The sequence below is a fragment of the Camellia sinensis genome, chromosome 2 (assembly GCF_055761805.1).
Source record: "Camellia sinensis isolate YWXY chromosome 2, ASM5576180v1, whole genome shotgun sequence".
Classification (NCBI taxonomy): Eukaryota; Viridiplantae; Streptophyta; class Magnoliopsida; order Ericales; family Theaceae; genus Camellia; species Camellia sinensis.
This window is the reverse complement of record NC_138962.1, coordinates 161,628,406-161,653,527: the sequence shown is the minus strand read 5'-3', so window position 1 is coordinate 161,653,527 and position 25,122 is coordinate 161,628,406. Positions and strand designations below refer to the sequence as shown.

Below are 25,122 nucleotides of genomic sequence, written 5' to 3'. Positions count from 1 at the left end.
AGGGGCTCAAAATAAGCCTACTTACAGTTTACATCATGCTCCAAAACAGATCACATATAGGCTAAAAATATCATGCAAGAAAATGGCATTCAAGGAGGATAATGAAGAAAGTGCATCAAGAGGGCCTCAAACAGTGTTGAGCCCTTAAGAAAAAGTGAAAAAGAGCTCAAAATAAGGCCACTTTCAGTTAGGGCCGGAGCTCAGAACAGCAAGCATGTATGGCTTATAAATGATACAAGAAATGGACCAAAATAGGGGGAAATGAGACTCACCCTTGAAGACAAGTCTTTGGTTGCTTCTTGGCTTGAGAAGTGATACCTCCTAGCTGCTGGAAAGCTCTTCAAGCTGCTGGAAATGGTGTAGTGGTGGTGGTGCTTGGTGGTGATGAAGAAATGGTGGTAGAACTTAGGAATTTTCAAGAAAATGAGAGAGATGGAGGGGGATATGAATGCAAGGCTTGAAGGCAATTTTTTCCAACCCCTATTACAAATGCTGGAGGCTGGTTATATGGACCAAGGAGAGGGGGAACATGGAGGGGAAGAGTGGGGGAAAAGGACCAAGTCTTTTCCCCAAAGACTGTCCCCCGGATCTAGATATTTTTGGGGGACAACAGCCATACAGCTGTAAAGTACATATTGCAAGGATCATGGCCGGCCAACTTTCAAAGCTGCAGGTGGCCGGCTGGCTACCTCCCATGGCCGGCCGGCCAAGGGTCAAAAAGGTCAAGAAGATTTTCTGGCCGGCCACCACATATAGGTATCCTCCCAGGTGCCCTCAACAGAACCCTGTGGTTCAAAATTGGCAACTGTAAAACATGAGAGAGAATAGGCCATTTTTAAGAAGGGGTCAATAGGGTCAGGTGGAATTACTGGCCGGCCACCAACTTTTGCTGTCCTCCCATGTGTGTACAACACAAATATGTGGTTGAAAGTTCAAGAAAATGGCCCAAGGTTGTTCAACATTGGCTCGGAAGTGAAGAAAAACGGGCGTCAGAGGGCGCCGGAGGAATATAACTGATTGCTAAAACAATTGCTGGCCTCCCACCCTTCTACGGCCTTCCTGGTGATGAAACAGAGATACCTGCCAAAAATGAACGAAAACCGATGCAAAACGAATGCTCGGGGGCCAAAACGCGCAGTTCGGGGCCCCGAAAACTGCCTGTTAAGCACCGAAAGTGGCATTCGACCACGAAGTGGGTCTTTCAGACCTCAGTGTCCCTCAAAAGGGAGCAAATAAGGAGTATGCCAAAAAAAAACGGAGCAAACTGAGATGGTTAGGCGGTCCCGAACCGAGGCACACGGCCAATGGTCCCGAAAAACCGGAAACCGGGCTCCGAAATGGGCAAAATGGCCTACGGCCACAAAATGTAGCCCACGGCCACTGAGAAATGGTCTACGGGACCTCTCCCTCCCCTCAGGAAAAGAAACAGAGAAAACCGAGTCTGGTTCGCAAACCGAGGCAAGGCACAAAAGAGGGTTCGGAAGTCCGGGGGCAGGGCTCACGGCCGCGACTCTGAGACTTTTGAACGAGCACGATATGCAACGTCACCGAGCGCTCAATCGGTGATGTCTGAGTCTTAAGGTCGGTCAAAAATGGGGTGTCTACATATATCATCAATAAAAATATTTAGGTCAATTTGATAATCATGACCTTTTTCATTTTATTGCATTTGTCTCTAAAAAAAGGATGGTTTATTTCAAAAATATATTTATTGTCCATTTTTTCGGAGACAAAATACTATAAAATAAAAGAAAAATTATGATTATTGAATCAAACTAATTTTTTTATGGATAATATACATTGACGGCATTACAAATTGGATCATTGAAACAAGACTCATGATGGGTCTTATAAATCCCTCAAGTCTTTCACATTGAGATATCAATATGATGGAAATTCAACCCATAGTTGAACTCTTTTAACTATTAAAGTGTCACACATACACAGTACTGTCACAATGGAAATAGTTAAATGATCAATTTTTTTTTTATTTATTTTTTATAAATAGTTAAATGATGTAAATGTGTCCCCTATTCCCTATATTCATACACTTGTTTTCCATATAATTTTAGACAAAAATTAACTTTAACAACAAATTATAAAAAAATAAAAATAAATAAATAAAAACTTAAAACATAAATGCCTAAAGAAAATACTCCATTTAAAAGATAAAGTGATAAAATAACAAAACAAAAGAGACAAAAGGTAATGGAAATAATATATAAATCTATTTTGTAGATTCATTTTCTAAATCTAATAATGTCAATAAAATGATTAGTTGATAATTAAAAAATAAATAACAAAAAGAATTCACTTAAATATTTTCATACAGTTGTGCGGGGGTGATTTCTGCTGAAATGTTTCAAGAGAACTCCATTTTGGATGATGTTTGATGCACTGATAAACATAAAAATTGAACTATCATCATGCATGAAATATGATGATGTGATAGGAAAGATTATAGAGACATACAATCCTGCGTCAAATTCTTTCAAAATTGGCCCCAAATCTCTCAAATTGTCTGCACATGACATCAAATTAATTTTTGGAGTAGACTACAGATCTGTGCCAACAAAAACTGCATATGGTTTGAAGCCAACATTTGGACTTATCGACAAGAAGTGCAAAGACACACAGAGGCTTACATCGAAAAATATCCAATCTTTGATCGATGAGGCATTGGTTGGAAGAAAGAAATCAGATAATGAGGAGGTTGCTAGGTTGATAAGTTTGTATGCTTGTTTAAAGCTCTTTTATTCCACAACTGGCAAGACAATTGGATGGGCATACTATCAGCACATGGAGCATTTGGACAAGATGAGGCAATATGATTGCGTAGAAACCATCAAGTCCACAACAATGAATTCCATTGAACTTCATCATCGACGTCTAGAACGAGTGACTTGCTGTGTTATGGCTTTAATGGTATGTAATACTACATTCATTCACATAAATATTAATGTGTACGTCTGAAACTATACATTCACATTAGTTTATAATCATAATTTTTTTTCGACATGTATATTAGGGCTGAGCAACGAATCCGTAAAATCCATAATCTAATCCAGTCCAGTTCAATCCGATAGGTTTGGATTGGTTTTTTGAATCCATGGTTCGGTTCCGGATTGAAGAATTAAAAATCCGTAGTCCACGGATTGGTTCTGGATTGAACCCTACGATTCCGGATTGGAACCGATCCGAACCATATACAAATAGTCTATATTTTTATTATAAACCCTCACGCATAGTATCTTCTCTTATTCCATATAAAACCTAAACACAAACCTAAACACAAACTTAAACCCACATAGTATCTTCTTTAATTACTTCACTACAACAAAATTGACTTTTTACGACACCACATCAACGGCATACAATAAATGCACGTCGTAGTTTCTCACTTTTACGACTTTCTTTTTTTGCACGTCGTAAATACTTCTCCAACCACGGCGTGTCTATTGTGTAGGCTGTGAATGGTAATAACAATGATTCTTTAACGACTTGCAATGCACGCCATAAATAATAAAACTTTCAACGACGTACATATGACGTGTCGTTAATATATTAATTATACATGACACACATACGCCAGCCGTTAAAAGTATTACCTTTTACGACGCACACAACACCTGCTATTAAAAGTATTACAAACTTTACGACGAACAATATATGTCATAAATTGTATGATAAAAAACAAGAAGCTCCAAAATAAAATTTATGGCGCCAATTTACGAAAAAAAAACAAAAAAAATATTTGGCAAAAGAAAATATGCTTCATCTGTTTGGGCTTCTAATAGATTCTAATCATCAGACACTAGTTCGAAGGGGATCCATCGCCGGTACGAGAACTGGCTTGACAGCGGCATCCATCGCCATTTCCTTCATCATCTCTTTGCTCACTTCCATTTCTAACTCGTCTCTTTGCGGCTTCGATTAGCAAAACAACGTTAAAAACTCCATTTAACAGCGTCGGGCACAGAGAAAAAGATAAGGAAAGGTACACACTCATTCTCTTCTCTTCTCTTTCTTTCTCTCTCTCTCTCTCTCTCTCTGTCTGTCTCTCTCTCTGATTTGCCCTAAACACATCTCATTTGGGGCATCTCTCTCTCTCGCTCTCTCTCTCGCTCACAGATTTGCGAAGGAGATTCAGTCAGGCTGAGTAGAGTTGCAGAGTTATTCTGACGAGTCGGCGCTTGGGTGGGAGACCGAGTCAAAGAGGAGTCGGACCTCATTTGGGTTGGCAGCAAAGACAAAGCACGGCGAGGTCGAGAGGAAGAAAGGAACTCCGTGGACCGAAGAAGAACACAAGTACATTTTCTGGGTTGTTTAGATTCTTTTCTTCACTACCAAACAGAGTGTTGTCTTGGGGGCCAAACAGATCATCTAGTTATGTACATGAGTTTCTTGATTGAATTTTTTTTTTTTTTTTTTTTTTGATTTTGTGTTTTATTAAGAACTACCCTAAATTAGATGATGACGAATATGCTGTTTGGCTTTGGGCCACCTCTGTGATGTATCCTAAACTTCTATACATGGTTGTTTCCCTCAATTGTAAGTATCCTTTGCAACTTTTCAGATGCTTCCTTAGCATTTGTTCACATTTGTAGAACAAATGAGGTATAAGTCAGTGATGGATGCAGTGGTCAGACTCTGTCATTTTTTGATTGTAGGAAATGGCTACTATGGATTATTTAGAAAACTAGATTCAGTCTGGGGTCTGTTAGTCCTTTAGTGTGCTAAACTGAAAATTATGATTGATTTCGAATTCTGATTTTGAACTATAGACCTGCTATTCCAATATGTTGTGGGAAAATGTGAGGCATGTGCTAATATGTTTTGTATATACTAAAAGTTGAGATTTAAAAACCCATTTTAATCATTTTGCTTCCCCATTCCAAACTTTTCAAATATGAAGAGGAAATGAAAAAAAGAAAGAACAGTAAGATTAGGACACAGACAAAGAGGCAGTGTAAAATCAGCCAAAACTCATTACCCCAGATGAACAAACTGTCCTAAAGAACGTGTGTACACCTATCAAGCTCTAACACAATTGTTGATATAGAACACAATAAGTAAAGGTACAAATTGGAGATTTTCACATGGGCATGCTTCAAACCTTACTATGTAATCAAATTTGGGTTGATTTTGAGTATTTATGTTTATTCTCAAGTCATTACATTTCTGGTCACTTTTAAATTGGCCTGTGATATAATAAGTACACAAGCCACGTTCTTGGTCAACCAAATCATTTAATGCTCACATGTGGTATATAATGTGGGTTAAGGATTATGTTACAGGTCAAGTTTTCCACTTTTGGGATCCTAATCTTAGTAGAAGTAGGAGTTTAGCAACCTAAACATAGCAACACTTATTCTTCAACTCAGTAGAATGGATTTTGATAATTAAAGATTGTGTTATTTTGTGACGCAACCCAACCTTAGAGAGTAACTCCTAAAGAATCAAAGTGGGATTCCCATAAGACCCTTCTCTTTCTCTTTCTTCTTCATTTTCTTCTATCTTTAATTCTCTACTATTAGATTCTATTATTTCAATCAGAAACCTGCCTTAGTTTCTTTCTTTTGTTTCATTCCAAAGCCTATATTCCATGAGCTAATCCTTTGCTTACTAAATTTGGACTTTAAATCGACTCCAAAACCCAGAAGTACTTTTTTTCCTGAAATTTCCATACATCATTCTGAAGTTCCTACAATCTCTCACTTTCAAATAAAGCCAAAGTCCAGTCACTTCTCCTCTAAACACTACATTATTTCTTCAACATTTTACAAACCCTATTCTTACAAGTTCATAGGTTAAACCACCATATAACTAACCACATGCAGCATTATAAGTGTCATAGTGTTGTCCAACATCATCAGGTCTCACTTAGAAGAAACGGCAAACTACATTATGTTCAAGTGCAACAAAAAAATAATAGTAGTATAAGATCATCCTAGGTTGGTCAATTTTTAATGCTAGGACCACCATTCCACATGATATCAACTAGTCTTTTTAGAAAGAGGGCCACCACAGTAGCTAATAACAGGGGTCCTCCAATATTGCCTTGGCATTGCTCTATAAACACAGCTGGGCGCACCCCATCAGACAAAGACAACAAAAAATAAACCAAAAGGGGAAGCCCTACTTATATGAAACTAAAACAATACAAAGTAATCAACATTGATAGTATCCTATTTTTCACAAAAAGAGATTAGAACAATTTATGTAGATATAGAAGGAAAGGAAGAACAACGTAGGGAAATCGATCAATGCTAGCAATACAGCTACAACAACCCTATAATGTTAGAAAAAATTGTGGAAGAAACACTAGAATTTATTGAATATTGCAGTGTTTAGAAATGGCTGCAGACCCTGCCTAAAAATAAACACTCAAAAGAGTTTAAATAGACTCTTCTGTTAGCTACACAATGCACTACTTCTTTATTTTTTGCTACCAGATTACATTGACAGATAATAAAACACCTAAAAACTCTCAACCACTTGGTAACTAATCCTAAAGACTCTCAACTACTAAGTTCACTATCACATATTTGTAGAACAACAATCAATAGGTGTCTTACAATCAGATCTGCTACAGTTGTCCCTTTAGCCCACATTTGAATTATGTTCTAACATATAATAGTAGAAGGAACAGATATTCACCATTGAGTGAAGAACAATGGTTTCACATACATGTTGATTAATGTGTGCATCACTCCAAGAGCCCAAAGATGTTTGAACATAATCCAGAACTTTGTTCTTGGTCTCAAACATTAGGCTTGGGCCAAGGGTTTTTCCACCATTAGATAAGACAGAAGTAGGTCATGTTTGGAGGAACCTGTAAGAACAACATATCAGCATTAGGCATCCAACTGTATACAGACAATACTTTTTTTTTTTTTTGGGAGGAGGGGGGGATAACAGTTAGTATCTATTAAAAAGCACATACTTGATATTGTGAGGCATTTTATCTGCCTGCACATCATAATTCACATCAGGAGTGCCAATTGGAGCCAATGGTTGGGACACCATAGTGGTAAATCCTATGGATGCTTCCATGTTCACTAAGGCCCGCCCTTTAGATACAACAAAATTTGAGCGAATGTTATTTGGTCCTTCACCACTCAAGGATGCAGAAATTTTATTTGAGCTTGTTGATGCCACAACATTTTGTGCAGTAGACTAAGGTTTCTGTGTTGGTGTCCTACTATTGTCAATATTTGTGGTGATCAAAACTAAGGACTTACTTTAATATTTCCATCATAATGTTGCATCATGAAATGATAAAAACAAAGTAATCAATTTAAATAAATTCAGGTACCTCTAGTTGCTTCAAACCGCATTAGGAAGGAGATCATCAAGATTGAGCATGGAAACAATGAAATCACATTCTATGGCAACTCTGTTATAGCTGGTATTCCACCTTATTGACTTGTAGCATTTGTGCAGTTAAATGCTTGTTCATATATTGTAATTTTGGACTTGTACCGCTGACAGATATGCTTTAACAGTTTTACCTTGATGAACAAGACCCACCGGAGAAATTGTTACATCTGCTGATGATAAAAATAGAGTTGTTCTTATAACCCAATTTGATCTTGACAAGATCAAATCCAAGAGACATCGTTGGGGAGTATTTCGTGATCGGCGTCCAGATTTATACAAGGTACTTCTTATATTAGATGGCATCAATCCCAAACTTTGATCTTATATATCTTATCCTATCAATATCTTTTTGTTGTGTTACTGAATAGAATTACTTCTACAATACCTCCTATTCTCATGGGAAATAGGAAACATAGCACGTTGATTGTGTTCGTGTCAAATGCTACGTGTAGCATTTCAAACATATGCTTGCTTTTGGATCATCCAATATCAAATTTTTGTTTCCAGTAATAGATCAATACATATGTTATCCTATCAATATCTTTTTGTTGTGTTGCTGAGTAGAATTACTTTTACAACACCTCCTATTCTCATGGTAAATAGGAAACATAGCACGTTGATTGTGTTTGTGTCAAATGCTACATGTTGCATTTCAAACATATGCTTGCTTTTGGACCATCTAATATCAAATTTTTGTTTCCAGTAATAGATCAATATGCGGTGATCCAAAATATCAATCATTCATGTTACCCTTTTGATATCTCAACTATTACTTTGTTGACTCTTGGACCTTGCTCTTCTGTTGGCATGATATTTATTAAATATATGAGATGTTTTATTAGTGTTCACATTACTTATTTTTTCTTTCTGTTCTCCACTATATTCTTTGTTGGTTTGTTAGATATGTTTGAATACGTATAATATTCAACTCTGATGTTAAATTGCTCAACTAAACAAATAACACAAACATGGTATTTAGGACTTCAAAATTATCAATAGAAATCTTGTATATATGGCTGCAAATAATGTTGTGGATAGACTTGGTGATGCATTTCCTTAATCGGATGAAACACACCATGTTTTTTTTTTATCTTGGGCGATTGGTGCAGCTGTTTGGATGCACTATGGCCTTATATCAAGTCTCATTTAGTAAGCAACACAGATGTCTTTGTTGTTGTTCTTAGTAGTTATTGTGCCTGAATAATTTATATTCGTCCACTTGTTGATATAGGTGCGAGACGTGACAAAGAACTTGGTTGACTCTCAAAATTGGGCTAAAGGTGTTAGAGATTGTCTTTCTGAAGTGGAAAAATAGTCATATCATCGCAGCTGTGATACAGAAAAGTGCAGTGGGAGCATGTTGACAATTTACTTGGCTTTAATCTAGTGCCTTGTAATGAGCCTGCACTTCTTAAATTAAAGGTGCAATATGAAATGTGGTTTTTGTTTCTGATGTGCATGTGTTTAGTTTACAAATTTGACTCTTACAGCTATTTAATTTTTTGTATATAGGATTACGAAAATGAAGCTAGAGCTTTGAGCCAGGAAATTAATTCCATCCTTTCAATGTGCTCAAAAGTTTCTGTAAATAATTTCTCACACTTGATGCTTTTTTTTTTTTTAACTTGTTTTTTCTAATTATGAGGAACTAGTTTTTTTGGCTAATTAGAAAAGATTATTTGGTCACTATTTTATTTATTATTATTATTTTTTCCTTTTTGTTCTGTTTGGTCAATTTTGTTCTAAACTTTGATTGTATTTTCTACAGATTGCTGATTGGGAAATGTTATACACCAGAGTTTGTGACTTGCCAATATATATCAATGAAAGTGAGAAGTTAGGACAGAGGTTAAACTAAACAAGGCCTGAATTTCTCTTATTTTTTGTGGGCATTTGCTAAGCTTCTAATTTTAATAAAATTTGTTTCATTTACAGATCCATTCCTATATCCTGATAAAGTATGTTGTTCAAAGAACTTGCCTTCATTCCAAGAGGTAATAGTCTTTTATTTCCTCTCGATTGAAATTTGTTATTATTTTTTATTTAAATTTTAATAGTTTTTTGGGTGTCCTACATGATAGATGGGTTATTTGTGTGAAGGAACTCATGTTGATTTCTTTACTAGTGACAATAAATTTTTATAAAGTATATTAGTGGCAATAGTTTTTTTAATGTATCATGTTAAGCCTTTTTATTGTTATTGTACTTTCCTTTGAAGTACTACCTTTTCTGTTTTGGGTTTTGTTCACCACACCTTCATTTTTCCACAATATCAGTCTTCTTTCTCATAAATTATAAGTATTGAGATACAGTTGACCCTTTTCAAATTATAACTATCGTTTCAGCTTGTTATTTTTCTCATCTTATTACATAACATCGAAATGGAACAAAATTTGGGAAAGACTCCAACCTTGGATAATTACTCAGTGGTATATTTCTTGTACATTTTCTAAAGTTCTTGATAAATTATGTTTGATATTTCATATATTTTTTTCTTACATTTTCTTTAATGTTTTGGCCTTAAAAAGTGCAGCTATTCAAGCGGTTTTGAGCAGTGAAAAAGAGACGATAGCCTCTTCAGCTGGCAGTGGGGGAGTTTAAGCAAAAAATTAAATGAAGTGGTTTTAGCCTATAGTGGTGGTTTAGATACCTCAGTCACTGTCCCATGGCTAAGGTAGGCCTAAAATTTTTGTCAAGGCTTGTTTACTCTTGTGTTGTATCTGAAAATACATCTTTATTTGCAAGCACCTACATGTTGCAGACATCCTATTTTCCAAAGAACAACTATAATTCTAAGTAGTGTGGTATATTTAGTCTTAAACTGGTGTTGATTTCAATTTGTTGAATGGGACAAAAAAGCACATGTCATGTTCTGGTGTGACATTTCAGTTTAATGTCGAGTTTAGGCTATAACTTTATGGAGAGAGTGACGGCTGCATATTATTCAGTTCCATGGTACAAAGAGCATTTTTTTTCCAGCTCATGTTCATGCCTGCGATATGTTCTATAATTTTGCTTTTACTTACTCATAGTGCTTCTTGTATTCTAGAGCATTGACTACATATCCTTTTAAATAATTATATTCTCTATCTGTGTAATCTTGTATCATTTTGCATATTGCAAGGAGAATTATGGCAACAGTAGGTCGCATCAATCTTTGTTGCTTTTACATTTCTTGTTGCTAGGTTTGATATGTCATCTCTGTCAAAAGTTTGTGTCTTAGGATATGGAGGTTGTTAGAGTTGCAATATAAATAGAAGGAAAATGTGTCTGCCTTCATTTATTAATTTAAATGTTATAATGATATTTTTTTCCCAAATGGATTGATAGGTATGATTTGCCCTTTTCTATTCATCTTTCGAATGTGATTTATAGGCTGCGTTGGATTTTTCTTTTTGTGGCTTCTGGATTTCTTTTACTTTGCAGCAGTTATATGGGGAAATTTACTATGAGGCTGTTATATGGGGAAACCTATGCAAACCTAAACCTCATACATAGATATCCTTTAACATAATTATGCAAGTCCCAAGTAGGTGTTGCATTAAAGTAGATTAATTCCACCTTTTCCTCTTTTAAAATTTAATTTTTCTCTTGAGCTTCTTATGGCCTGGATTTAGTAGAAAACTATATTTCCTGTACAAACTTAATGGTTTGTTTGAAGATTCCTACTCATTTCCCTCTAGAAACATTGCAACAAAAGAGGTAACTTCATTAGAGGTAACTTCATTTGAGGTATGAAAAAAAAAAAGGTTTTGTTTTATGTGGATTTTATTTTCATATACGTTGAGACTATTGAGATCTTGAATTTTTGCTAATTTTTCATTATGACATTGCTTTTATAGGGCCATTGAATTATTTTATTAATTTTGGAAATGTTTTGTTGATGTTTTAAAATTTCTTGATCATTTCTTAATACCTCAAGAAATATTTTTGTCCCTAAGTTGTTGGTTTTTGTACTTATGTGAAGTTTCTTTTGTCATGCAGACAAGAAATACAACCAGGTTAGTTGCTCTAGCTATTGCCGCGGGTTTAGGTGCCTTAACACATACATTGGGCACCGTCGTCCCTGTGATATTAGCAAGTGGATTTGCTACAGTTACAGCAGCAATTGTTATAGGAACTGTTGTCGGTAGTTTTATATAATCTCTTAATAGTTGTCGATATGTTTAGAAAGTTAGATATGCATAGTTTTGGATGGTTTAAACTTTTTTTTACAGTTTAGAACTTAAAGATATAGTTTTCAAATGTTTGGAATGTATAAACAATTGTTGAATGTTTATAATTTATGGATGTAGTTTATTTTTGATGTTTCAAACAATATTTTGGTGGTTGATTAATATTTTGTGATGCTTGTTTGTAATATTTGTTAGATTGTATAAAATTGGTCAAATAGAACCTGCTGAATTTAAAAATAAAAAATTAAAACTGCATATTCTACGACAGGCATAATAAGTCGTATTACATATTTTACGGCACGCAATCAGCGTCATTATTTGTCTCACCAATTAACGGCATGCAAAAGTAACTGTAGAAAAAGTAACAACGACGCACAAAATTTACTGTTAAATAGTTTTTAACGGCGTACTATAGCATGTCATAGAAAACGTAACAATGACGCACAAAATCTAACGTTAAATAGTTTTTAACGGCGTACGAAGCATGTCATTGAAAGTGAATGACTTTCCATGACTGATCATAATATGACGTGCGCTGCAGGTCATAGAAGGGTTTTTACGGCTTGCATTGCGTGCCGTAAAAGCCCTTTTTTGTTGTAGTTTGTTTGTTAGTTTTTAGTTTTAATTTGTAATTATCTAAATACTTATGGTGAAACCAGTTTTCTTATGATTGTTTACATTCTAGAACAGTGTATCGCTATTATAGAAAGACGTGTTACTATTGTGGAACTAATATAGTGCTATGTTTATATTTTTATGAAATTAAAGTGATATATATATATATATTTTTTATTATTTAATTATGTGAATCCGTGGTCCTAAACCGATCCAATCCGCGTTTAAATGGATTGGTTCCACGATTTAAACGGATTGGATTGATTCTAATTTTTCAGGAACCGTAGATAACAGATTGGTTCTGATTTTATCCCAATCCGGTCCAATCCGAACCATGCTCACCCCTAATGTATATTAACTGATTATGTTGAGTCACATTATCAAGATTTTGTTTTGACATTCACGTTTGAAATATAAATCTTCCCATTGTGAATGTTTGGAGTATAATTTTCATCTTACATTGAAAATGTTCAATCATATAGTTGATATTCCAATATTCACATTTTTCATTCAAATAATGTCCTAATTGTTTTTGAGTAGGAATTTTCTCATTGTTAGTATTTAGAGCCTATTTTTCATGTCACATTAATTATGTTGAGTGAATGGTCACATTGTCAAGATTCCATTGTTGACATTTGTGTTTGAAGTATAAATCTTCTCATTGTGAATGTTTAGAGTTTGTTATCCATGTTACATTGATTATGGTGAGTCACATTATCGATATTCTATCATTAACATTTGTGTTTCAAGTATGAATATTCACATTGTAAATGATTGGAGTCTAGTTTCATTGTTACATCGATTATGTTGAGCCATATTGTTGAGATTCCAATAGACTCAAAACACCATTGTTAGTGTTTGAAATTTGTTTTGACATTTCATTGATTACATTGAGTGAATTGTCATATTGCTGACATTTGTGTTTGAAGTATAAATGTTCAAATTGTGAATGTTTGGAGTTTTTTTTTCCATGTTACATTGATTATGTTGAGTCACATTGTCAAGGTTTTGTTTTGACATTCATGTTTGAAGTATAAGTCTTCCTATTGTGAATGTTTGGAGTCTAATTTTCATCTTACATTAAAAATGTTCAATCATATAGTTGGCAATTTGGTACATTTTATGTAGTATTGGATGTGTGAGTGTACCAAAATAGTGGAACCAATATTGGCAAATGCAACACCTCGATTTCTCAAATGGAATCTAACAAAACTTCACAAGAATGTGAAGAATTTGTCTTTGTTGTCAATCAATGATGATGAGGTTAGATACTAACATTATCTAATGTGAATAATATTATTTATTGTACTAAAACTAACAGTAATCTCTATTACCAGGTTTATAAAGAGAAGCTCATACCAACAAACTATAAGAGCACAATGTTCATGCATACAATAATTCGGGATGAGGAGAATTAAAAAGATGCACCTGAGAATATTATTCTCATGAAGTCAAAATTAAGGAAGAAATGGACATGAGCATACAAGAGGATGACATTGATGAGACATACAATGTAGAGTTGGGCAATCAACTACAATTTCAGACTAGAGAGGATCATCACATTAAAATTGTGGAAGAACTAAACATGAGTACTTGCATACCAAAGGATGACATTGATGTGACATATGATAGAGAGTTTGGCAATGAAGCACAATTTTAGAGCAATGCACATGGTGAAGCCAATATTAAGGAAGGTGCAGAGACTGTTGCATATCTACATGCGCATGGGGTGTATCAAGTCATTGTGTCAAAGGTTGCTCAAGACAACATTATAGAGAAAATGGTCGCTGACCAGCAAAAAGCATTGGACCTCATCGAGAAACTACAAATTGAGAACCAGAATCTGCAGGCAGCAAATGACATGAAAGACAAAATCATCTTAGAGTTGGAAACATTAATATATAGCTAGAAGGAGAATCCAACAGCTCAGAATGAGTTGTCCTTTGTCAAACTTACAATTGATAATAAGAATGTTGAGATAGAAAGGCAAAACAACTCCATAATTGACCTCCAAATTGAGAAGACTATACTCTAACTTGTGAAAACTATGCTATTAGATAAAATTGATGATGATGCAGTACATGTTGTCACACAACAGATAAACCAAGAGACTATGGATGTGGAACTGAAGCAAAACTTGAAGAAGAAGACCCAAAAAACTCTGACATCTTTGGTGAAGCGCACCAAAATTAAAAAATAAAGGAAAGAACTGAAGTTGCCTAATTTTGAATATCAAAACAAAAAGGGTGACAAACAGAAAAGAAAGTTGGAAAATTTGGAACAAAATGACAGTGAGAAGCAATGTGAAGTTGTAGATCCAGATTTTAAAAACTATTTGCACAAGTTTCGAGACTTTAAGCGTCCTAAGCATAATAAGTTTGGGTTGACCAACAAATATGAAGTTTGGAAGATCATATCTGAACAGTACAAGCAAAAGCTAAGGAATATGCATAAAAATGGAGGTTATGGGTAAGCATATTTTAAACGACTTCTATGTCTTTACATACCATTCTTGTCTTATTATATCTAAATTCTAAATGTAGGTTAACTGTTTGGTGAGAAACACCAAGGAGACTTATGTTTTCTATAACCATCTTGAGTTAATAATTCTAGACAAGTCCATAACAAACAATGTATGGTGCTTTGTGCATTGTGCATTAAAGGTTATATATATTAACATTCGCATCATAATCACGTTACCATTGAATATATACAGGCCATAGATGCATATGCGAAAATTTTAAGAAACTAGTAGGAATCAATGATGACAAATTCACAACAATTTGACAATTCATTATTTTTCAACAACTTGTGTTTAGTATAATTTGTTATTATTATTATTATTTTAATCCTGAATTAAAAACAAGTTTGATCCCTTATTTATAAAACTCATTACTCACAAAGTGCTGTTAATGTTTCCAGAGCATGACTAAACATGAAAACGCAGAACTACAAACCAAATTCATTGATCCTCACATCAAGCATGCAAATCAGTATCGATGTCTGCACTTTCCACTCCATTTTAAGTATCACTGGACCATAGTAGTGAGAAATATAGATGATGGAGTGTGGAAGCACTACAATTCAATAAGGCCCAGAGATGGTTTTGAAGACATACACCTAGCTCAAGCAAGGATAGTGGTAATTTCAATATTTCATTCTATAATATGAAAAAATGTGCATGTTGAGTTACACATCATCGTAGTTAAAATATTATCTATTCTACACATCTAATCATATTCACAATCACAGAAAACATATATCGAATCACATATTCAGAAATTGCTCTCCACATCGGATATGGCAGATACATTAACACCCTCAAACTATGTCAAGCAATTGCAATCAGTTGTTGCATGCCCTCAACAAGATCCGAATTCGTGAGTATTTACAATTAATATTCTCATTGATATAACACCTACAACCAATGTGAATATAAGAAAGTATTGATTCTTTTCTTTTCTTTTTTCCCCTGTAGACTTAATTGCGGAGTTGCACTTTGCTACATAATGAGGCAACATGCCCATCATGAACCGATTGAACCGATGCTGGACAAGGAAGCTTGGTTCTCTATGAGAGCTATGTTAGTCGAAGCATTTTTGAATGATCTTGAAAGAACAAATCATACAATTTTTGTTGTTGATACCAAAGAGGATGCATCTGAGAACTAAACTTCATATTTTCACACCCTACCATTTTCTTTTGATGTATTGATGACACAATGTTAACATCAGGTTTTGTCTAAGTACAATATGTTTTGTATATGATATACCAATCACTAACATGTGAACTTGGATATTGTTAGTTAGTAAACAATGATTCCACAAAGTTGTTGATATGAATAGCTATATACATTTTGTCTACCAAGAAATATACTTTTAATATGAATGTTCTTTCTTAGTGTTTATTCCTGATGTATGAGTATTGTTAGTCATTATATGTGTTTGTTAAATACAACACAATGTGAAAGTTCACATATGTATATCATATGCTAACTCTACCAACACATATTGGGGATATGTAGACACCCCATTTTTGACCGTCCTCAAGACTTGGACGTCACCGCTTGAACACTCGGTGATCATTTATGTCCGTGTTTGTTTTGAGTTCCCAGAGGTCTTGGCTACGTGCCTTGCCTCAGGATCTCTTGACTTGTTTGTTCTATGCTTGGTTTTACACCAAGGACTTGTTTGTTTTTGCACCTGAGGGTAGAGAGTAGCCTGTTAACTACCCCTGACACCCACCGGCCCTGGATTGAGGCCACCGGCTATGTCTTCTTACTACCAGCCATTGGTGAAATATACCATTGGCCGGTCGGCATTTTGTGTGGTCGGCCGATCATCTGTTTGGCCAATGGCCTCCTTTTCTGGCCGGTACCACCTTTTTGCCTTTTTCAAGCATGGTGCATGCCAGCTGTGCCAGCTGGAATGCACAAACCCTGCCCCCGTGCACGAGTGTGGCTGTTTTGCCCCTTTTGCGCCTTTTTGGTCTAGCTTCTTGAGGAAGCTTGGACCTTTGTCTTAGCTTCCTCAAGAAGCTTGGACACCTGTCCCAGCTTCTTAAGGAAGCCTTGGCCCCTTTGCCTTGGCTTCTTTAGGAAGCCTTGACCCCTTTATTAGCTTCCCTTGGAAGCTTAACCTTTTCCATTATCTATATAAGAGACCCCTCTTCTCCTTTGATGGGTTCAGCAAAAACCAGAACAAAATATATATACATATCTGATATACACTTTCTCTCTCTATCTCTCTCTCTCTCTCTCTCTTCATTTTGTGTGTGTTTTATAGCCTAAATGTGTGTTTAGTTCATAGTATTGCACTAAGACACACTATTACACCATACTTCGACTTGGGAGGCCTTGAGGGTTTGTTCTTGAAGTTTTGAGCTGATTTTGATCACAAGAAGGGGCCTGAGCTTGCTGTTCTTCAAGGGTTCTTCAAAGGTAACATTACTTACTTTACATTCCCCAATCTTTCACTAGCCTTTAGCCTATCTTGCTTATAGTTTTAGACTTTGTGTATAACTAAAAAAAGTCTTGTATTTTCATGCTTAAGATACTTCATTAAGGTTGTTTTGGTGTTGGGGGTCGACCTCCCCATCTAAGGCCTTGTTTGGCCCCTTTTGTGCTTCCTTTGTTAAGCTTTGGTTACTTTGGTGTATTGGCCTTCTCACCACTGAAATCCAATGGATTTTCTGTGGTGAAAAAGAGGGTTTGAAGTCTTGCATAGGGGAGGGACACCCCTCTCCCCTTTGTGCCCCATTTGTGCATGCTTTGGCCTCATAAGGGTAGCATATGTGCTTGGTTGTTTTTGGTTCCATTTCAGAGGTTTCAAGGTGTTGTCTGGTCATAATATGTCTCTATGTTTGGTCAGATTAATGGCCTCTCCCATGCTTAATACACTTGCTTTGTATTCCCTCATTTGGCCTAGAAATGCATCTAGCCATTAAACCCTCATGCTTGCATATTTCTACCTAGCTTTGTGAAGCTTTTGATCACTATTTATCATGATTAAGGTCTGTTGGGTGCTGGCTTGGTCGTATTTGATGTGTTTTGTCTGGCCCCCTTTGCATTCTAACACGTTGGTATCGGGTGTGTGAGTCATTAGTATGTATTGGCTAGACTATTTCAGTGATTTGGAATCACTTATTAGGTCATTTCAGTCCATGTTTGATGCTTACATGCTTGCATTTGTTCCCCTTTTAATGCCTTGAAGAGGTGTGGTCTTATGTTCCATGTTTGGGCTTTTGTACATGCCTATGTGTTTGGGGTCTTGGGTTGCCATATCAGTGGGTATTGGGGCATATTTTGATGCATTAAAACTCTGTTTTTGGTCACATGATTCATGCCGTGAGTGGTTGGGGTGGTTGTAGTAGAATACTACTTTTTGTGGCCTTGAATGCTTCCTTGTTCACATCCATTCCCTAGCATGTTTCGGTGTCATCTTTTGCATGCTTTTCAGAGTTTAACATGAGTGTTTAATGTCCAAGTATATTTTCTTTATGTGTGCTTAGAGTTGTCCCCTTCCATGCTCCGGTGATGGACCTTGGTGTGTGCATGCTTGCATACATGACTTGTGCTCTCTTGCACCACCTTTTGGTCATTGTTTTGGGGTGGGCTGAGGTTTGCCCCTTTAGTTCAAGTCCACCATTGCATAACCATGTTACATTATTTTGGTTTCGTGTTTGCATTATAGCATGTTTGCACACTTGCATATTGATTAGCTAATTGCATTTCATGTCATAGCATTGTATGATAGTTTGCATCACATTGCATGTTTGCATGCTTGGTTTACGTTACATTTGGCATGTTTGCATACTCGAGCCCTCTTACATACCTGAGCCATATTTGTATGCATGCATTGCATTGTTTGGTTTGGGGTGTCAAACCAATCATGAGAATTGAGGTGCGTTCGTACTCAAAGTGACGTAACGCATCTCGATCCTCGGTCGCCGACGCCCTTGATCTCAACATGATAGGGCGTGTAGGACTCATGAGTTTAGTTGCATTCATCTACATTGATTTGAAAACTCGGGGCGTTTGGCCATCATGCATCGAAATGCGTGATTGGTGGCCCAAGCACCGAGGGCCACACTCCCTTGAGTCCGTAGCATGATTGGGAGAGTGGCCATGCACACATCGCTGTGAAAATTCTATGCCATGCCTTTTCTGCCCTCTGCTACAACAACTGCAGGTTTCAGCAAGAAAAATTGGCCGACCGGCAGTCTTTAGTGCCGACCGGCCAAACATATTTAGCCGAGATCACAATTTTTGGTCGGTTACAAGTTTTCAGTGGCCGGTGGTACTGTATTTCAGCCGGTGGCCTTCCAAAACACTCAGGAGGAAGTTCAAAGCAGTTCTGGAAACTTGCATAATTTTCAAAGGAGCAGGGCAGTGCAAACAGAGGCAACATGTGTCATGGCAATGGATTTCTAGGCGAAGTCAATCCAAGCATGCGTGCATCCCTCTTCCCGAGGCCTTTTACTGCTTTCCATAGCTTAGTTAATTTGTTTAATTAGTTAAGTGTTATGTAATATTTAATTAGCTAGAGTAGTTAATTATTCATTTGGCCTGTATTATTCTTTCGGACCCTCCGAGCGAGGGCAATTGTGTAATAAGTGTGCGTGAGTGTGTTGTATGTCTTCCAACCCCATGTCTTTCTCCCTTTTATTTACCAGCTTTCGATAGTTAGATTAGGGCATGTTTAAATTAGCATACTTATGCTTCGCATGTTTGCATCATTCATCTGTATCATATGCACCGGGCTCGGCGCATCATACTAACTGCATTGTATTTCAATTCTAAATTGAATACGTGTTAGTTGTAGCATCATCATATGCCATCTTAGAATAAGCCGAGCCTATTATAGTTGCATTCCTGCATGTGTCACATTTGGCACACCTGTATAATTAGGATTCATGCATGTTTTCTAATTAGCTTCTTTCTTTGGCTCGGAGTACTCGGTGAGCTTTTTATGCTTTAGAATCTTATATGAGTGTGGTTGTTGCCATGATAGCATGTTTACCATGAGGCTATGTGCTTACGTGATATATCTGCCTGAATGCCTGTGGGTGGAGGTTGAATTACCTAAGTTGGAATAATGCATTAAGACTGTGAGTTTTAAGCCCACTAGATAGTGGCAAAACCATCTTTTCTAAAGCCCACTTTAGGGTGGCAAAACCTGCATTTTAGCCTACTTGGGAGTAGCAAAACCATTTTCAAAACAAACATGCAATGTTTTGTTCCAATTTAGGTGATTTGGTCTATATTTGTTTGCTGTGCGCATAACGTAGTAATTCTAGGCTAATAACCGGAGCTGACCTTCCCCAATCGTACCCAAGTTCCCGAGTCGAGGCAACTTTGGTGATGACGGACATGTGGCCTTTGGCACTGAGTCAGGGTTTCCTAAATTTCCCAAAATAAAATATTTAGGTGGCGACTCTATATCTGGCAAAGCAGTCCATGTTTGGCACTTCTTTTCTAAAAATCTGTTTTCCAAAACGATTTGCCGGATTTAGACTCTTTGGTTCAGATTTCGAACCGTGACAATTTGAGAGTCCTGAACTGTAGTGAACCCAATATGAACAAAACAGGACCCATCCTCCAGGGGCGTTCGGGGATGTCTACAGTTTCTGGCGACTCCGCTGGGGAGGAAGAAAACTTGACTCGAACTCATGATATCATGTTTTGATTACACTTATGTGTTTCTTTACATTGCATTTGCATTGGTGCGCCTAGGACACCGTGTTTGCCATCTGCTATTCCTGAACGGTTTGTCGGAGGCTTGCTTTATTAAAGCATGCCATAAGGCTGACCGGTTATGGGCTCTGCCAGTATGGGAACACAAATCCCAATTTTACCGGGGCACCCTTTTGACCATTCGACCTGGTGCATATTCGGAATCCATAGTGACTATTCCAAACTAGGACAGGTTGCTTACCCGATGTTAGGTTGTTTGAAACCGCTACGTGCATAGTGAAACTCTGGCTCCTGACAAAATAGGACAGGGAAACCCTCCCCCAACATAGGGATGTTTTGGCTCTTACTTATCTGCTATGTGCTTTAGAGTGTGTCTCTACAGGAATGAGTGTATCAGTTTGCAAGTTTGGGCATCAGGCCTGCGGGCGCCAGTTCAGTATTTGAGAATTAGTTATTTGCGGGTATCAGGTTCAGTTTTGGGAGCAGTGATACGGGGACAATAATCAGTATTGAGAAACAGTATATTCAGCTTATCAACCGTGTGTTGTGATACCCGACTGTGTGTTGTGTATTTATTTTATGCTGTTATGCTGCCCATTTGTCTGGTTATTTATTTCCATATTGCTTTATTTATCTTCTTGCTAGGTAGTTTAGCACGACTGCTTCTGACCCAGTAGATATTCCCCAAGCACTCTAGACTAGAGGTCGCCGACTCCATCGATCTGAGGATCTGGTAGACGGACAACCAGTGTTTTACTCTTTACCCCCGGTTGTCAGACGGAGTTCAAGAAGACACAGTGTATCAGTACCGGGATTGCCAGATTAGTGGTCTGTAAACAGTCAGGTTGAAATTCCTTAGTCTACTACAGAGGCAGATATATCAGTAGTTCAGACAGACCAGGGCAGTATGGCGGTACCGACAGGAGTTGAAGAAATGATGCGCCAGATGCAAGAGACCATGAGAGCCATGCAGCAGGACGCTGTTCGCCCGTATGAGTTTGCCAAACAACAAGCCGAGATCATGGCCCAGCAGGCCGAGCTAATCACCAGGCTGCAACAGCAAAACGGAGCATCTGCTTCACACCAGGTTCCTCCCCCAGCAAGAGTCCCAATACCTGAGGAGACGGCAAACGTCTAGAATGCTCAAGAAGATACAGACATCCCAATGGGGCCAGCTCCGCGCCCGATTCTACCGCAACTATCCAAGGCACCCACGCCTATCAATGCACCGGATTCTCCCTTCGAGTTCGAAGTGGACCCCACAGCATTAAAACTGAGCAAGCTGGAAAAGATGTTTAAGAAATCCCAGGGAGTCAAGACCATCCCTGATATTGAGGACGGGTATACTGACACAGCTGTGACGCTGCCAGATCGGTTCAAGATGCCGCACATTGACCAATTTGATGGCTCCGGGGACCCCGTGGTGCACCTGAGGTTGTTTTAAGATATCTTAAGGCCGATGGGCCTCACCAGACTACAGAAGCTATCTTTGTTCGGCCGAACCCTGTCGGGTGTGGCGGCCATCTGGTACGCCAAATTACAAGATGACGTCAAGAGAAACTGGGATGAGATGGCTGAGGCCTTCATTGCACAATACTCATATAACACGCAAATCGAGATTACGACTCGTGACCTCGAGACGACAAGGCAGGAGCCTAAGGAGAGCTTCTCAGAGTTCGTGACCAGATGGAGGGCCAAGGCCTCGATGATGACCCTAAGGCCCACAGATAAAGATCAGATTAGGATGATTGTGCGCAATCTCCAGCCTAAGCTGATGCAGAAAATGATCGTGCTCCCCTTCCCTACCTTTTCAGATCTACATGAGATGGGAGTACAGATCGAGGATGCATTGAAGCAGGGCTTAATTGATAATGACCGGGAGCAACCCAAAAGAACTTTCAATCGCAACAACAATGCAGGCCCGAGCGGCGCTACAACTACAAGAGCCTCCGAAGTGAGCATGGTCACCACCAACACCTCTCCGAGAACTATGGCAGCTACGCCATTCTCCGGTGCGTCCGGAAGCAGCACACAAACAGCCAAATACCCACCCAAAAACCAAAGGACCTTCGCCCCATTATATATGCCCCTGTCCAAAGCTATGGGGGTTTTAATCAAAAAAGGGCACTTGAAACCCCTAGAGCCGCGGCCATTATCGGAAAAACTTTTCCCCACCCACAACCCAGCCAAATATTGCGCATTTCACCAGCAATACGGTCATGACACCAACCAATGCTTCTGATTATGTCATGAGGTTCAAGATCTCATCGATAACGGGGTGATTTTGCCTCCTGAGAAACCCAATGTTACAACAAACCCTCTCCCACCACACAACCAAGCTCCACCTCCTAAAAGAATCAACTTTATCCAGACTGGGGTCGTGGCTTATAATCCTAGCATATATATCACCCTTTCCCACCTACCCAAGCCGGAGGTGCTCCTTCCTGACTGCACTGACTTGTGCATGTTGGACATCTCCAGAGCCCAACCCGAACCTTTGGTGGTGACTATCAAAGACAGAGCAGGGGAGATTCCAGGGGAGAATAGGATTGTCGAGCCAGGAGATGAGGGATTTGGGAATTTTGCTGAGGAAGTATACAGTCCGAGTGACTACATTCTACCAGTGGGCCAGGTTGGGCCGAACTTTGAACTGCCGGCAGGGGCAGAGCTCTGTATGATACAGGGGGATGAATCTGGTCAGAGGATACATGACCTGGCAGCTGTGGAAGAGGACTTTGCTAACCTTCGATTTTTCAATGAACAAGAGCCAGAGGGCATGGTAGTCAACTGGGCAGATTTTGAGGAATCAGTAAAAGTTACCGGGTGGCTTGATGACCTACCAGACGTTGTCGAAGAATCTCAGTTAGAACAGGGCCAGGCAGGGGCAAGAACAACAATGATGGCCGGAAGGACCAGAAATCAGAATATATCGCCGGAGAGCGTCGGTGTCAAGAATCTCGCTCAGGAGTGGAGCACTTTGAATACAGAAATTGTTGAACAGCCAACTGTACTAACACAATTGGAACGGGAAAGGTTTGACGATTCTGAGAGAATCAGGAAAGCTAAAGCCCACGAGGGGACTAAAACTGCTATGTACACAGAAATAGAGAATGCTGCAAGCATACGGATAGAGGGTACTGCAAGTACGAGAACTGTCATGCCGGAGCCGGATAGGTGTCTGTCGGCTGCCGATGGAATGTGGTGGGAGGACGATGATTTATGTCTTGCCCACACGGATGAGGATTGGGGGAATAACCAACCAGACGATACCTGGTACATCGGCGAAGTCGATCATATGACTAGAAGCGGGGGGTATTTCAAGCCCCCACATCTAGACCAGCCAGAGGCATCTAGGAAGGATAAGGAGGCGGAGAAACAAAAAGAGAAGCAACTCGAAGAAGAGGCTGTACTAAAGCAGTTGAAAAAGATACAGGCAGACATCTCCATTTGGGGACTGCTTATGGCATCGTGATCGCGAGTGCATCGACACGCTGTCTTATCAGCCATGGACAAGGCCAAGCTCTCAATAGACACCACGCCCGAGCAGCTGGTGGGCTTAGTTTTTTCGGGAGGGGCTACCCCGATGTGTGCGAACCATAACAAGCCACTCTACGTTTCGGTGGAATGTAGAAACAAATGGATCCCGGTGGTTCTTGTTGATACCGGATCCGCCATCAACGTTTGCCCTATGCAATCAGTTTAAAAATCGCAGACTTTGTGCTGACAGGCCAGGTGATTCGAGCATATGACAACACGAGCAGAGAGGTCATGGGACAGTGAAAATTTAGATGAAGGTTGGGCCGGGACAGCATGAGATAGATTTCCATGTCTTAGAGGTTCCTGCAACTTTCAACCTGCTTTTGGGGCGGCCGTGGCTGCATCAGGTGAAGGCAGTGTCATCCACCTTGCATCAGATAGTGAAATACCCCCATAGGAAGGGAGTAGCCATTGTTTTTGGGAATTCGTCGATCCATCCACCGCCAGAAGTATCCACGCCGGTTTTGGAAATTGAGCACGGTATGGAGGATGTGTTCATGTCAGGTTTTACCTTAGCTGAAGCTCGGGTTATGCGGAACATCATGGCTGTTAATGAGGGGTTGTATGTCAGTGCTCAATCAGTATACCTCATGAACAAACTTCAACACATCCCCGAGATGGGGTTGGGAAAGAGCGGCCGGAAGGGCGTTGCAGCATTGGCCGAAGTGCCACACAACCCACATACCTTTGGCTTGGGTTATCTACCCACCAAAGAGGATTGGATAAGAAAAGGTAAGGAGATGGCTAGGAGAGCCAGAGCGAAACAGATGGGGAAGCCTTTTGAGTTGATGCACCGGCCCATCCAGGGTACCCTAAACGGACGCTTCGTCCGGGAGGGGGAGGACTTTCCATTTTGTGGCTTCCCAGAGCCATGGTTGAACGTAGAAAGGAAGTGCGTGCCGGGGTTTGAGATCTTCTTCGACCTGCAGTTATCCGTGGATGACATTGTCGAAGAGCAGACAGACCCATTAGCTGAGATTGAACAGAGCAAGAAAGTGGAGTCTAAGGACTTTGAAATTGAAATGGGGGTAGCACTGGCTTGTCTACTTTTAGATCCTCCGATCAAACAGAAGTGCTTGGGGGATAACTTCTCGGTGTCCATGATCGGGAATGAAACGGCTGCGGGCCTACCAACAAACATTTTGGATGCATCCATTGCACCCTCTCTCATTTGGCAGTATGAAGAGGGATTTTGTCAAGCAGCACCGGGTCAGGTAG

At 38.8% G+C, this 25,122-nt stretch overlaps 1 long non-coding RNA gene across 8 annotated transcripts; it reads left to right on the top strand.

Annotated features, from left to right (window-relative positions):
• The first annotated feature begins 3,787 nt into the window (after window positions 1-3,787).
• LOC114281857 (uncharacterized) lies at window positions 3,788-11,698 on the top strand. 8 transcript variants are annotated; one of them, XR_014361964.1, is made up of 11 exons: window positions 3,788-3,997; window positions 4,132-4,308; window positions 7,315-7,411; window positions 7,509-7,663; window positions 8,615-8,805; window positions 8,896-8,967; window positions 9,152-9,231; window positions 9,319-9,377; window positions 9,729-9,812; window positions 9,917-10,057; window positions 11,368-11,698. It is a non-coding gene; the product is annotated as an uncharacterized LOC114281857 (long non-coding RNA). The 8 variants fall into 8 exon arrangements; XR_014361963.1 differs by lacking the exon at window positions 9,729-9,812; XR_014361962.1 differs by lacking the exons at window positions 3,788-3,997; window positions 4,132-4,308; window positions 7,315-7,411; window positions 7,509-7,663 and having other exon boundaries at window positions 8,668-8,805; window positions 9,152-9,212.
• The last annotated feature ends 13,424 nt before the right edge of the window (window positions 11,699-25,122 follow it).